The 14088-nt window shown below is 45.8% G+C and overlaps 1 pseudogene across 1 annotated transcript; it reads right to left on the bottom strand.

Moving 5' to 3' along the window:
• Positions 1-2248: 2248 nt before the first annotated feature.
• Positions 2249-13084, bottom strand: LOC309618404 (high mobility group protein B1 pseudogene; annotated as a pseudogene). Its single transcript has one exon. The product of its transcript is annotated as a high mobility group protein B1 pseudogene (transcript).
• Positions 13085-14088: the final 1004 nt, after the last annotated feature.

Here is a 14088-nt window from a genome sequence, read left to right as displayed (position 1 = left end):
ATCTTTTTCTGATTGGTCAAAATCATGTTTGGTCCTCATTCTGTTATCCAGTGTATTTGCCATCTCCCCCAGTTTGTGCCACCTACTGAGCTGATGCTATGCCATCTTCCACAGTGTTGATTAAAAAGGTCAAACTGGGCAGAATCCTGTGGCTCCTCAGTAGAGACCTCCTGCCAGATTTGTAACTAACCTGTTAACTAACACTCTTTGGGTGTGACTGTCCAACTGCCACTGGTCCTACTTGTGCGTCTGGAATGACAACACACTGTCGTGCTGTATCCAGCCTCCTTCCTCACTGGTCTTCTCCACATTTTCCCACATTGTCCTCAAAGTTTTCAAAGGCTTTACTAAACTCCAGAGAGAGGCTATTTCCTTCATCTGCCAGTCTGGGCACCCTATTATAAAAGAAAATGAGATGACTTTGGCCTGCCTGAATCTTTGAGGGGGTAGGATGATGCAGGGCAGTTGTTCTCAAACTTGCATCAGAATCACCTGGAGGGTGACGGCTGGGCTATGCCCAAAGAGTTTCAGATTCTGGATGTTGACTTTTATATTAATATGCCTAATCATGAATGTGTGCTGACTGCTTTTCTTTTTTTTTTTTTTAAAGTTATTCTTCTTCTTTTTTTTAAAATTAATTAATTAATTAATTTACCTTTGGCTGCGTTGGGTCTCCGTTTCTGTGCGAGGGCTTTCTCCAGTTGGGGCGAGCGGGGGCCACTCTTCATCGCGGTGCGCGGGCCTCTCACTGTTGCGGCCTCTTGTTGCGGAGCACAGGCTCCAGATGCGCAGGCTCAGTAATTGTGGCGCACGGGCTTAGTTGCTCCGCGGCCTGCGGGATCTTCCCGGACCAGGGCTTGAACCCGTGTCCCCTGCATCAGCAGGCAGATTCTCAACCACTGCGCCACCAGGGAAGCCCTGACTGCTTTTCTAAACTGCTCAACTCCACACTGGAGCTGGGGTTGGTCAGTTACTGGCCTCAGCTTTTCCTAGGTTGATCTGGGTGATGGGTAGATCATTGATTACCTGAAGAAAGTAGATTGATTAAGGAAGAATGGGAAGAAGAAAATAAATCCTTCAAGTGGGAGGAAGGAGGACTGGCTAAACCGGGAGAGGACCCCTCTATCCACTGCTTCCTCTTTGCCTCTTAGCTGGTCATTTGCGGTGCTGTCAGAATTTTACTTTCCACAGCCCATTCCCAGATACCAGGCCAAGAAGGTGGGTGCCCGGCCCATCCTGGCTCCCGGGCAGGGCAAACCTCTTCCCCAGGTGGCTGGGACTCCCAAGGCAGCCCCCAGCTGCAAGCCGGCCTCCCCCTGAGCACCCTCATTCTTGCCGCCTCTTGGATGCTGGGCCTCCTGCCCTACTTTTTTTTTTTTTTTTTTTTTAAAGCTGGGTTTTTGTTTTTTTTTTTAATTTATTTATTTATGGCTGTGTTGGGTCTTCGTTTCTGTGTGAAGGCTTTCTCCAGTTGTGGCAAGCGGGGGCCACTCTTCATCGCGGTGCGCGGGCCTCTCACTATCGCGGCCTCTCTTGTTGCGGAGCACAGTCTCCAGACGCGCAGGCTCAGTAATTGTGGTTCACGGGCCTAGTTGCTCCGCGGCATGTGGGATCTTCCCAGACCAGGGCTCGAACCCGTGTCCCCTGCATCAGCAGGCAGATTCTCAACCACTGCACCACCAGGGAAGCCCTGCCCTACTCTTAAGATGCATGTTTCAAAATTGACATGTTGCCTCAACTTCTATTCCCAAGATTCTGTGTTGGTTTCTGTCTGGCCCTTCTGCCTCAATGGAGGCCCCCAGGCTCAAGGGTTAAAAGAAGTCGTGGACAGAGCCAGCCGGCAGTAGATTCACCCATCACCTCTGCTTGCTTCCCAAGGTCTAGGCTCTGAGAAGTCGCTCCCACCCCTTACACCCAACTCCCCCAAGCCCTGAAAGGAGAAAGATGTCCAAGACCTCCAAGAACTTTAGGGGCAGAGTCTGCACTGCGACACACTTCTCCTCAACACCTGCTGCAGGTAAAGTGATGCAGTGGCTCTGGGCCTGGGCCGCTTATCTGTAGGCTGTGCGACCATGAACATGTTAATGAAGCACCTGGTACCACCTGTGGTTTCCTCCTTCATCAAATTGCAGCGAGTGATCTCGCCTGCCTCAGAACTGCCAAGGAGTTTAAATGGGATAATTTATGTCTAGTGTTTAGGACAGATCTTAGCACATAGGAAACTCTAAATAATATTGACTTTTATTATTTTTATTTTATTTAGTTTCTGGGCCAGAGTTTTTTAAACTCTTGGTAGTTTTTCTTCTGCAGTGGGTTGAATTGTGTCCCCTCCCCCGCCCACCCTGAGAGAGATATAGCTAATCCTTATCCCCCACTACCTGTGAATGTGACCTTACTTGGATAGGATCTCTGCAGATGTAATCAGTTCAGAATCTCAAGGTGATATCACCCTGGATTTAAGGTGGACACTAATCTACTGGACTCATGTCCTTACAATAAAAAGGACACAAGGAAGAAAGTCATGTGAAAACTGAGGCAGGGTTTAGATGTTGCCACAAGCCAAAGAATTCATGGAGCCACCAGAAGCTGGAAGGAGGAAGGAAGGATTCTCCCTTAGAACCTCCAGAGGGAGTGCGGCTCCACAGGCACCGTGATTCCAAACTCTGGTCTGCAGAACCGTGAGAGAATCAATGTCTTTTGTTTAAGCCACCCAGTTTGTGATATACTAATATACTTTTCTTTCCGATTGTCCAGAAAACTTACCCAGGCTCACTTTTCCCAGAAGGGTCTGTCCACATTTCTTTCTCTTCCCAGTGGAAACTTCCATTTAGGGAAATTTACCTTGGTGTTTTAAGTGGAAAAAAATGTGATAATTTAGTTAAGGAGTCTTTCCCTCTGAGCCATTAAAAATGTTCCCTCACACACCTGCATTCGAAATTAAGCCTTCTTAGCGGAATGTGGTCTGAAGATTTTTGAGGCCCTCTTGGGTCTCCTTGGCTGGGCTGGGCCCTTCCGCAGAGGGCATTTCTGCCACGATGCTGACCACAATGAAAGGTCATGAGAGCCCTCTTTGTCCTGGCTTTCTTAGCCTGTAGTTCAGGCTTGGCACATCGTCGTCCTAAGACATGTTTATTGACTTAATAGATGAGGGAGGGCTTTTTCTGATGTCCCTACTCCTGGCTACCTCTACCCCAGTCCTAGAAAATTCCATGAGAAATGAAAACATATGTCCACGCAAAGACTTGTACACGAATGTTTATAGAGGTTTTCTTTACAACAGCCAAATCTGGAAACAATCTAAATGCCCATCAACAGGTGACTGAATAAACAAACTGGGGTCATATCCATATAATGGAATACGACTCAGCAATATAAAGGACTGATTTACCCACCAGCATGGATGAATCTCAAATCATTACGCTGAATGAAAGAAGCCAGATGCAAAAGAATACATACTGTACGATTCTGTTTACATGTAATTCTAGAGAATGCAAACTAATCTATAGTGACAGGAAGAAGAGAAGTTGTCTGGAGCCGGGGCCCAGGGGGGACTGACTGCAAAGGGACAGGAGGGGACTCTTGGGGTTGATGGAAATATTCTGTATCTTGTGGTTGTGGTTATACCGATGTAGCACACACTTGTCAGAACTCATCCAACTGATACTTTAGTACACTTTATTGTATGTAAACTATATCTCACTAAAGTAGATTAAAAAGAAAATTCTATAAAGGTTTGGATCCTAAATACTGCATCCTCTACTCCAAGAAAAATAGGACATGTGACTTGCATGGGGAGAGGCCTATTTGAGAACTTATTTAGTCCACAAAAATGTACTGAACATCCATCACTGCGGGTATCTGATTGACCCTGGAGATGGATAAGGTAAGTTCCACCCTCAGGAGACCCAGGGCTGTAACAGAACTTGCCAAGTTCTCAAAGAGAAAGGAGCTAGATGAAAATAACACGCCAAGGGCAAAGTATAGGAATTTGCCTCCTCTGTGTTGCCCAACTTGCCTGAGGTGTTTGTTATAGGTACTAAAAACATCTGGGCTCAGTCCCTGACCTACTGAGTCAGAATCGATGAAAGGGCCTATGAATCTTTAGTTTTAATAAGTGCCCCAGGTAAATCTTCAGATCAGGTAAGTTTAGAGAAAGTGCTTGACTGGATCTCCATTTCAGGCATAGGTGGGAATACTGTACAAAGCCAAATGAGATGACTTTGAACTGGAAGGGAGGGTCACCTGCCCACCCTGCCTCTGGCCAATGAGTCCAAGTTCACCAGCGTCTCCTCTCCCTCCAGTCCCAGACCTCGGCCCATCTGCCAGAAGTGACCCTCTCTAGTTGACTCGGTCCATCCTGGGAAAAACAAAAAACAGACACCCCCCCCTCCCCCAATCCCACCATCTTTCAGAAGGTCAAAGGTTTTATTGAAAGGGTCTGCAACGTGGGCCAAACATATTGGTCCTTTGATGAGACAGTGTTTCTGCTCCTGTGGCCTGAGAACTCAGTGCTAACCTAGGAAACACATTACCCACGCTGCTGGTGGTTGGAAGATGGATGTGAGGTTGGGAGGAGTAAATTCCGTCCTGTGCTCACTCAGGCCACAGGGAGATGAGGTCACCATTGCCGTGAGCTCTCACTATTCTGCAGGCAGCCATCCTGCTTTCATGGGCAAAGCCCGCTCACCACGAGGCTGTGTGGTGGCGGTGCGGACACAGCCTTCAGAAAGGGTTTGTGTCACAGCCAGAGATGACCCAGGACCTTGGGTCAGCAGCTCCACCCCCTCCCAAATCTGGCCGGGTTCCTCCCCAGGATCCGGACCTTTGGCCGAGGACAGGAGTTCAGGTCTGTCCCCTCTTTGAGAACATGCCACGGAGACCATATTTTAAAACCCCCAAATCAGAACATCGTGCTTGATAAAAAATCTGTTATTTAATGATGCAAAAAGTTCTTGAAATGTATACAAATCAAGTCACAGTTGGTTACATATTGAATAAATTATACTTCTGGAAAAAATGCAATCAAGGCACACACTGTCCTGAAGACCCAGTGGTTGTCTGTTTAGGCCAGTGTTTCTAAATGGGGGTGATTTTTGACCCCCCCCCAAGGGACATCTGGCAATGTTTGGAGACATTTTGGGTCTTCATAACCTGGAGTAGGGATGTGACAGGCACCTAGTGGGTAGAGGCCAGGATGCTGCTGAACGTCCCACAATCACAGGGCAGCCCCTGAAACAAAGAATTATTTGGCCCCATATGTCAATAGTGCCAAGGCTGAGAAACCCTGGTCTAGGTTATCCAGGGCTGCACCCAGGTGCACCCCAGGGTGTCAGCCCTGGCACTTGTGTTTCCTCCTACCTACTTTGGTCCTGGCCTTGATGCTGTTGTCAGAGGGGAGAGGCTGGGGACCCCTCAGCTCTCCATTGCATCCTCTTCTGTTGACAGAAGCAAGGAGACAACTGCCCTTGAAGAGGCGCCCAGACACCACGCCAAGCACAGGGAGAGACAGGCAAGGTCTCGGGTCAGTATGTCCCATCACAGAAGAGTTTCCAGAGCAGAGACCCCCTGCAGCAAGGGAGTAGGAAGGAGCCCTGGATTTTGAGGGAGACGCTTGGGTTCTAGCTCTGCTTGACTCTACTTCTGACTTGCTCACTTAACCTCTGTGCCTCGGTTTCCTCAGGCCCTCCTCTGGGCACAGTTTCCTGTGCTTGTCTCCTTCACAGGGTTGTTATGGGAGGGTGTGTGCAGATATAGGGGTGACCCAGGTGGCGGCAGGTGCGGGGAGGGTAACTGTGGGCGGAGAGGATGGAGGGTGTAACCTATGAGGGTGCAAACCACCCACCTGGCCGCGATCACAGGGCATCTGGGAGGAAGGAGGGGGAGTGGCTGGCATCATGGTGCTGGGCGGCCAGTGGCGCCTTCCTCTGAGGACGCCCTTCCTTGCAGCTCTCAGACTGAGGGGGCAGGAGCTGTATAGGAGTCTGGAAGGGCGCCCAGGACACATGTGCTGTAGGAGGTTATCCGGGAAAGAGGGGCTGGTAGATGGGCTCCTTGTAGTTGGCCCAAAACAGGCCAATCAGCAGGATGGCCTTGGAAACGATGAACACATATCCAAAGCCAGTGTTTTGAAAGTCTTCGAATTTTCAGTTGCTTGCGAAGTGGTTTTGCAACCTTTAGATGTCTTTAAGCATTTCTGTCCATCTTTTCAAGGCGTTTTAAATCTACTTTTTAATTTCTAATTTCTTATAGCTAAGTATTTCTTCTCTGTGTTGTATATGTTAGCAAAAATTTGGAATAACTGAAATGCCCAACAATAAAGTATTTATTTATTGAAACAGAATTAATATATAACCACAAGGATCTGTGGGAACAAACTAGATGTTCACACACACACACACACACACACACACACACACACACACACAGGCATGAAAAGGAAACCATAGCAAAGATTATGGATTAAGAGAAATTAGAAAAGTTTTGCAAGTAGGGCAAAATTGATCCAAACTCCAAAATTTCTTAAAACATGTGTGTGTGTGTGTGTGTGTGTGTGTGTGCACGCGTGTGTGTGTGTTTAGAGGAGACAATGGTGTCTAATGGCCATACTTGCTGCCCAGAAGTTAGAAAGAGACCCCATTCACCAGCAGTGTGACTCTTAACGCTGTAATTCATCTTCTCTCAATTTTATTTTTTTCATCTGTGAAAGGTGGATGTTAATGATGGGATATCAAAGGGACACAGGAGCCAGCTGAAAGAGCTCCCAATGGCCAAAACTGCAACAATGTGACAAAATAAATAACACAGTATTAGATTATAACCCAAAGTACAAAATGAATATCCATGAGGTTATACTAATATAAATAATTGAAAAAATAAATAAATTTGAGGAGAATAGATAAATCTACTGTGAAGAATGTCAAATAATTTACGTAAATACTCCTCCCTCCAGGAGGAGAGCAGAACTCCCCGTTCCTGAAGTGAGGGCCGCGCTCAGTGACTTCTTCCCGACAACTGCAGTGTGAAAAGAGAGTGGAGAACGTTTAGTCTAGTCGAAACCTGGCAAACACTACCTCAGCTAAGTGATCGAGGTCAATATCATTAGTGATAAGTCATCTTGATAACACGTCCCTTTGATAGGATGTGATGAGAAGGGCGCTTCACAGCTGCGGCTTTCCTCCCCCAAAGGAAGGAATCCTGAGATTCCTTCAATTCTGAGAAACACATGAGACAAACCCTGATCAAGGGACAGTCTACAAATACCTGACCAGCACTCCTTAAAGCTGTCAAGGTCTTCAAAAACAAGGAAAGTTGGAGAAACCATCACAGCCAAGAGGAGCCTAAGGAGAGATGATGACTAATGATGTGACTAAATGTAATGTGATATCCTGGATGGGATTCTGGAGCAGAAAAAGGACATTAGGTAAAAATTAAGGAAATCTGAATAAAGTATGGATGGACTTTATTTAGTTAATATTATTGATCAATATTCGTTCATTAGTTGTGACAAATACACGATATTCACGTGACGTAAGATGTTAACAGTAGGGGAGACTGGGTGTGAGCTATCTGGGGAGTCTACGCACATCTTTGCAACTTTTCTATACATCTATTCTGAAATAAAAAGTTTACTTTAGAAAGTGGATAATAGTGTCTACATTATGTTGTTGCACCCATTAAGGGAATTCATATCAAGCATTTAATACACTGGCATATGGTAAGGGTTTAAGGTTAGCTATTGTTTATCATTATTGTTCTTATTTCTATTTTTCTTATGAAAACAGCTATACATATCCATTACAGAAAAATTTACAGACGAGACAAAGGAAGACATAAGCCACAGAAGAACAAAACACAACACCCACAATCCTACCCTCCCTGAGACAACTACTGGTCACACCTTGCCATGGATCCCTGCAGAGATATAACTAATTTTTTTTTTTTTGAGAGAAAAATATCTGCTGTAGTAATTTATGTTAAAATTTAGAACATGTGATCATCGAAAGATCCATTCATAGAGTGAAAAAACAACCCCCAGGTTGAAAGAAGCTACTTGCAACACAGATATCTGGTATACACAATACAACAGACTGGTATAAATAATATACAGAAAATTCTTACAAATCAGCAAGAAAAGAGCGGAGAAATAAATAGAAAAATGGACAGAAGAAAATGGATAAAAAGGTAATAAATTTCACCAAAGAGGATAACCGAGCGGCAATTAAACATATGAAAAAAGTGTTTAACTTCTCTAGTCTAATTTTTTATAAAACTTGGATCACACCACACATACACTTTGGTAAGTGGCCATCATTTAAGTAAGTAACATTTCTGCTGTTCCACCTCTTTGCTCTTACAAGTAGTCAAGAGCACAAGTAATGGACTAAATATTAATTGGGAAGGAAAAAAGCCCTGAAAAATTATAAAAACTGGGCAACAGTGCTTAAATATGCACAAAAGGTGCTCAATGGTTCATCAGAATGACTCTCATCTGAAAAGTTAATGACTGACTTTTCTAGGTCTGTTTTAGTAAAATTTAATAAATTTAAAAAAATTTTTTTAAGTTAAGAAAAAAAGAAGAGAAGGGAATACGGCAAAATGTTGACAGCGGTTATCTCTTTTGTTTCCTCTGCAGCCTGCTGTGACTGCCAGATTCCCTACCAGGAGGATATTTTACTGTAAAGCTGTGGACAGTGAGTGATTGGGTCTAGTCCTTTTCAACCAATTGCCATCTTGCCTAAATCACTGGGTTCACTGATTTTCTTTCAAGTAAATCTATTTACTATGTAGTGTTCTAAATGCTTCCCAAATAGTTAATGACCCGATGATGTAAATGGGTTTTGTTCATTTTATAGATGAGGAAACCGAGGCCCAGAGAGGCTAAGTTACCGAAGCCTTATGGACCCAGAGGCCAGCTCTTGACCACTGCACCCATGATGCCCCCCAAATACCTCTAGCCAAACTGCATGGAGCCAACAGACTGCCCTGTGCTGGCAAGGAGGCGACAATTGCACTAACCTTCACGATTCCAGGGCCTGGCTTCTAGAAGCCACTGGACTCCAGAAGTCTGTACAGGTCACTTCCTAGTTGTGTGACCTTGGGAAAGTCCCTTTACTTCCCCCAGCCTCAGTTTCCTTATTTGTAAAAGGGACGTAACTATACCACTTCCTCCATTCCTACTCCTCAGGGCTATTGTGGGCTCAGGTATGTGAAGATGCTTCGGAAACTGTGAAGTGTGCGTGTAGGTAGGAGATCAAAGGAGAGAAGGGGTGCCGTGTGAGCAAAGGTGCAGGAACAGGACTGTGTAGGCCATTTTGAGAGAGCTGTGTTCAGGGAACTTTGGTTTCTGAGAAGCGGGACGGGGGTGGAAGGGGGTTTGGAGTTGGTCTCGGAGGGCTTTAATGTCAGACGACGAGTTGGATGAGTTTGGACGCCAGTGACGGCGGGGTGGAAGGGTGGGCTGTGAAGGAGAGTCCACTGCAGGAACCCAGGGCCACGGCAGGGTTGTCTTCAGCCTCTCAGCTGGGCCCTGGGCTCCTAGGTGACTGAGACAGAGCTCCCCAGGACAGCCCCTCTGGGTTCATGAGGGCTCCAGTGGGGTGTAGGGACTTGCCAGCATATTTCTGTCAATGCCCGTGAGAGGGGAGGATGGTACAGGAGGCAAGCACTACTGTTCTTTCCAGAAGCCCCAGGAAATCAGAGTGCAAGCTTCTTATTTGGTGGTCCCCTCCCAGTTCACCACAGCCAGATCATCTGAGCCTCCAACAGTCTGGGAGGGAGGTAGACCCTTCTCTCCCCTGCCCTCAGTCTGCTCTTTCTAACGTCCCTAGTGCTCTCCTCGCCAATCATTTACATTCTCCTCCTTGACACTCTTGCCGGTATTTTACACTATACTGACCTCTCCCTTGCTCTGAAGAAGTTCTTTTTCTGCCAGGACTGCACCCCTTCTTGGCCAGCCCTTTAACTGATTCTTCTTGGGTCACTTTGCTGGTTTCCTATCTTCTTTTGTACACCCTCCAGATTCTCTTCTTGGACTCCTTCTTTTCTTTTTTTAAAATAAATTCTCCCTTAGTGGCCTCATCAGCTACAGTGTGAACCCTACTATGTACTGATGTGTTCCAAATCTTCAGCCCCTGTATTTCCAACTAAAGTCCTGTCACGACTAAAACTAAACTTATTTCTGCCCACACCCACTGCCTCTTCTCTCACTTAATGTCATCGTGACCAGATAGGGTTCTGTTGTCAAAGCTGTTGAAATGCACCTGGCTGGCTTAAGCAGAGAGCGGATTTATTGGAAGGATGAAGCAACTCACCAACTTGAAGCGAAGGCTCAAAATCCAGGCTCAGAAATGATGGAGGCCGGAGCAGCTCTGGGGAGCTGAGTGGTGGGTGCAGGTGAATGGCTCCTTCAGGGCATGAAGACTGGAGAATGTAGAATAAGAATGTCACCTACCATATGGCCAAGGGTGAAGGGGTATGGGTGAGGGATGGACTGGGAATTTGGGATGAGCAGATACAAACTATTACGTATAGAATGGATAAACAACAAGGTCCTACTGTATAGCACAGGGAACTATATTCAATATCCTGTGATAACCCATAATGGAAAAGAATATATATATTTATAACTGAATCACTTTGCTGTACAGTGGAAACTAACACAACATTGTAAAATAACAGTACTTCAATAAAATAAATTTTAAAAAAAGGAAAGTTGCTTACCACGCAGTGTTGGTCGACTCTTAAATCAACTGTATGCGTAAGGAAGCTGAGACCCAAAAAGGATGATTCAACTCCTCTGCCTCCATTCTTTCTGCCCTTACTCTCAAGATTAGAATTCTAGGAAGAAAGCATCTAATATGCTCTTGGCTGGGGATGGGCAGAGCGCCTTCACTGAAACTCTTCCCACCAAACTTTACCAATGGCAATGATTCTTTCCCCTAAAACTAAATTGGGGTTCTGAACCTGAAAAAGGGAAGTGGACCCAGGACGTGCAAAATCACAAATGTCTACCATATTCCTGCCCAGAGACATACTAAACTCCAGCCTCTTTCCTACTCCACTTCTCCTAAATATCCTTTGAATAATTTCCCTGCCTTCACAACTGGTCTCTTTGCTACTCTTCCTCACTCCCAAATCTTCCCACCCTACCAGCAATCATTGTCTAAAACACAAATCTGATCAGTCCAGAACCGTTTCCTGCTAAAAACCATTTATGGCTTCCCATTGCCCTTAGATAAAGTGTTTTGCTGTTGTTTTTGTTTTGGTTTGGTTTTGGGGGGTAGTCTGTGGAGTTTTTTTGGTCTCATTTCAACTTTTATTACCCTCATCATATGCAGGGTCTGTAGACAAAAGCTTTTTTATCAGCTAACTATATTGAAAAGATAAACACTGTAATAGTACATGTGATCCAAAATGGGCAAAGGCAAAAGACAAGCTTCCTCTCAATAAGAAAAGTTTCAGACCTAGGAAAAGGACAATACTAATTTTAAAAAACTGTGTTTACTTAGAAGCATTCAGATTGTCAACAAAATTGCTGCAACTTTTTTTTTTGCAATTACAGAGTGGTATTTGGTTAACAGAACAACAATTACTTCGTATATAAGCTGCATCAGAGACAACTGAAGATGAAAAAACTACTATCCCCATACATAACTCATTTGTATTGTGCACCAGCAAGAACCTACTTTAAATTTCCATGCCAGTTTACATCCCCACACTGTGTCAGGCAAGGTTAGCAGCCATTGAAAATACCACCAGGACAGGGTTAGCTAGAGACACGTGCAGTAGTGTAACTATACAGAAAAAGACACTGCTGGTTTAAAAACAAATCTTACACAGCCTTACATTTCAATTTTTTCTTAAAAAGGAGTGAGTTGTGTACAGGGGGGTTAAATGCTTTATAGACAAGAAAAAAAAACTTAGAGAGAACCAACTTATTCATCATCATCTTCTTCATCTTTGTCCTCCTCCCCCTTTTCATCTTCCTCATCTTCCTTCTTTTTCTTGCTTTTTTCAGCCTTGATGACTCTCTTTCTCGCTACGTCAGCTTTCCTTTAGCTCAGTAGACAGCAATATCCTTTCTATATGTTCCCTTCAGCCTTCCTTTAGAAGGCTGCTTGCTTATCATCTGCTGCAGTGTTATTCCACCTCTCTCCCAGGTTCTTTGCAACATCACCAATGGACAGACCCAGATGTTCTCCTTTGATCTTTTGAGTGAAACTCAGAACAAAATAAGAAAAAGGCCAAAGGAAGCCTCTTGGGTTCACTGGGATCCTTGAACTTCTTTTTTGTTTCCCCTTTATAAGAGATACAGGTTTTCACGTCTCTTTTACAATGGGCCTTGTCCGCCTTTGCCGTGTCTTCAAATTTTCCTTTCTCCTTATAGATACGGTCTATAGAAAACTCCCAAGAAGCTGACTGAAGCATCTGGGTGCTTCTTCTCATGCTCCTCCCAGCAAGTTTGCACAAAGGATGCATATGACGACATTTTTGCCTCTCATTTTCTTAGGCTCTCCTTGCCCGTGTTCAATTATTTTTCCTCAGCGAGGCTCAGAGTTACCTAGTACCTGTTTGGCTCTCACTTGCCCTGGTGCTGTCTCTGTGGAGCTCAATGTCCTGCAGTGGCTGTCTAGATCAAGTTATTAACAGGGTTTCCAGGACCCTTTCCAAACTTTACCTTTCTACAAAGTTTCATTTCCACCACTGCAGCCCCGCTGCTCCTCAAACATGCCCTTTGTGCCTTTGTACTTGTGCTTCCCCTCTCCTGGGAGTCCCTTTTCACATCCTCTATCTCTCAGGATCCCATACATACTCATCTTTCAAAGATGGACTTAGATGTCATCTCCTCATGGAACCCTGTGGAACAAGGTAGGATGAATTGGTTATTCCCTCTTTTGTACTCTCATCACACTCAATATGGAAATAGATTATAGCCCTGGGCCTGTTTTATTCCTGCATTTGTTTACAAGTCTGTCTCTCCCACGAGACTGGGAGGTTAAGTCACACACCTAGAACAAGTAACCAACCTGATGGAAATGAATTTGGAGGGAGATGTGATAAATCGGATTGTGTTTTTCATAGTCTAGGCAGTAGCTAAAGACTGCCCACCCCCACCCCCCCAAAGGCAGGTAACCACCTATTTATTCCCTTTGCTCTTTGGGAAAACAGGGCTTGGAGAGATTTAAGTTAAAGAAGAGGAAGGTCTTCTTGTTCTTGGGTTCTTGTAGACAAAAAAGTGAGGTGACTCAGAATGCATGGATTTGGCCTTTGGAGGCTTTTAAAAACAAGAGAGACTTTATCAGGAGCAAGCTGGAAGTCCTGTTAGAAGTGGACAAATGGCTGAGCTGACACCTGAAGAGGTTGCCTCTTGAGGAGGCCTACAAGGAGGAGAGGAACCAGCCAGAGGTCTCCAGTGTCTCCAACCATGTACCCATGGAGCTCAAGGATGTTTGGGGGAGGGGAGACAGATGAGGGAGCCCCCGCTAATTAAGTCTCTACCCTCGAGCGAATGTGAGGCTAATAAGGCGGCCCCATTCCAGGGCACCTCCACACCAAGCCAGCCGGTCTGCCTGTTTATTGCCCGTATGGAGATCATTAATACCTCCTGACACTGGGGTCACTCCTGGGGTCAATCCCTGAGCCCGTTCTGCAAAACAAGGGGAAATGAACTTCCCAGCACATGTGGTTCAGGCCTGGCGGGGAGGGGGACTCCCGTCACCCCACTCAGCTCTGGGAGAGACAGCACCCCAGGCTGTTGGACCCCCCAACGCAATCCCTTCTGCCCAAGCTGGACTCTTGAGAGAGTGGTCCTGGGGAATGGCGAAGGGGAGGCCCTGGTCTGGGACAACCCCCACCGAGGCTGTCCCAAACGACAGACGGACACTAATCCTCTGGCGACGGGCAGTGGTGGTGTCTGGGAGCTGCAGCTGCAGCTCGACAGGGGCCGGACTCGGGCTGCAGGTGGCGAGAAGGAACAAGCCCGCGGCCACGTGGGTGCGAGCTGCAGATTCGGCCCCACCCTCCCTGCTTCCCCCCGTCAGTGATTGGGCCCTCTGGAATCCAAGATGGCGGACTGAGGCGGGGTTCCTG

Source organism: Balaenoptera borealis (assembly GCF_965194805.1).
Source record: "Balaenoptera borealis genome assembly, chromosome: 20".
In the NCBI taxonomy this organism is placed as follows: domain Eukaryota; kingdom Metazoa; phylum Chordata; class Mammalia; order Artiodactyla; family Balaenopteridae; genus Balaenoptera; species Balaenoptera borealis.
Note: the sequence above shows the minus strand (reverse complement) of the source record. Positions and strands in the feature narration are given on the sequence as shown.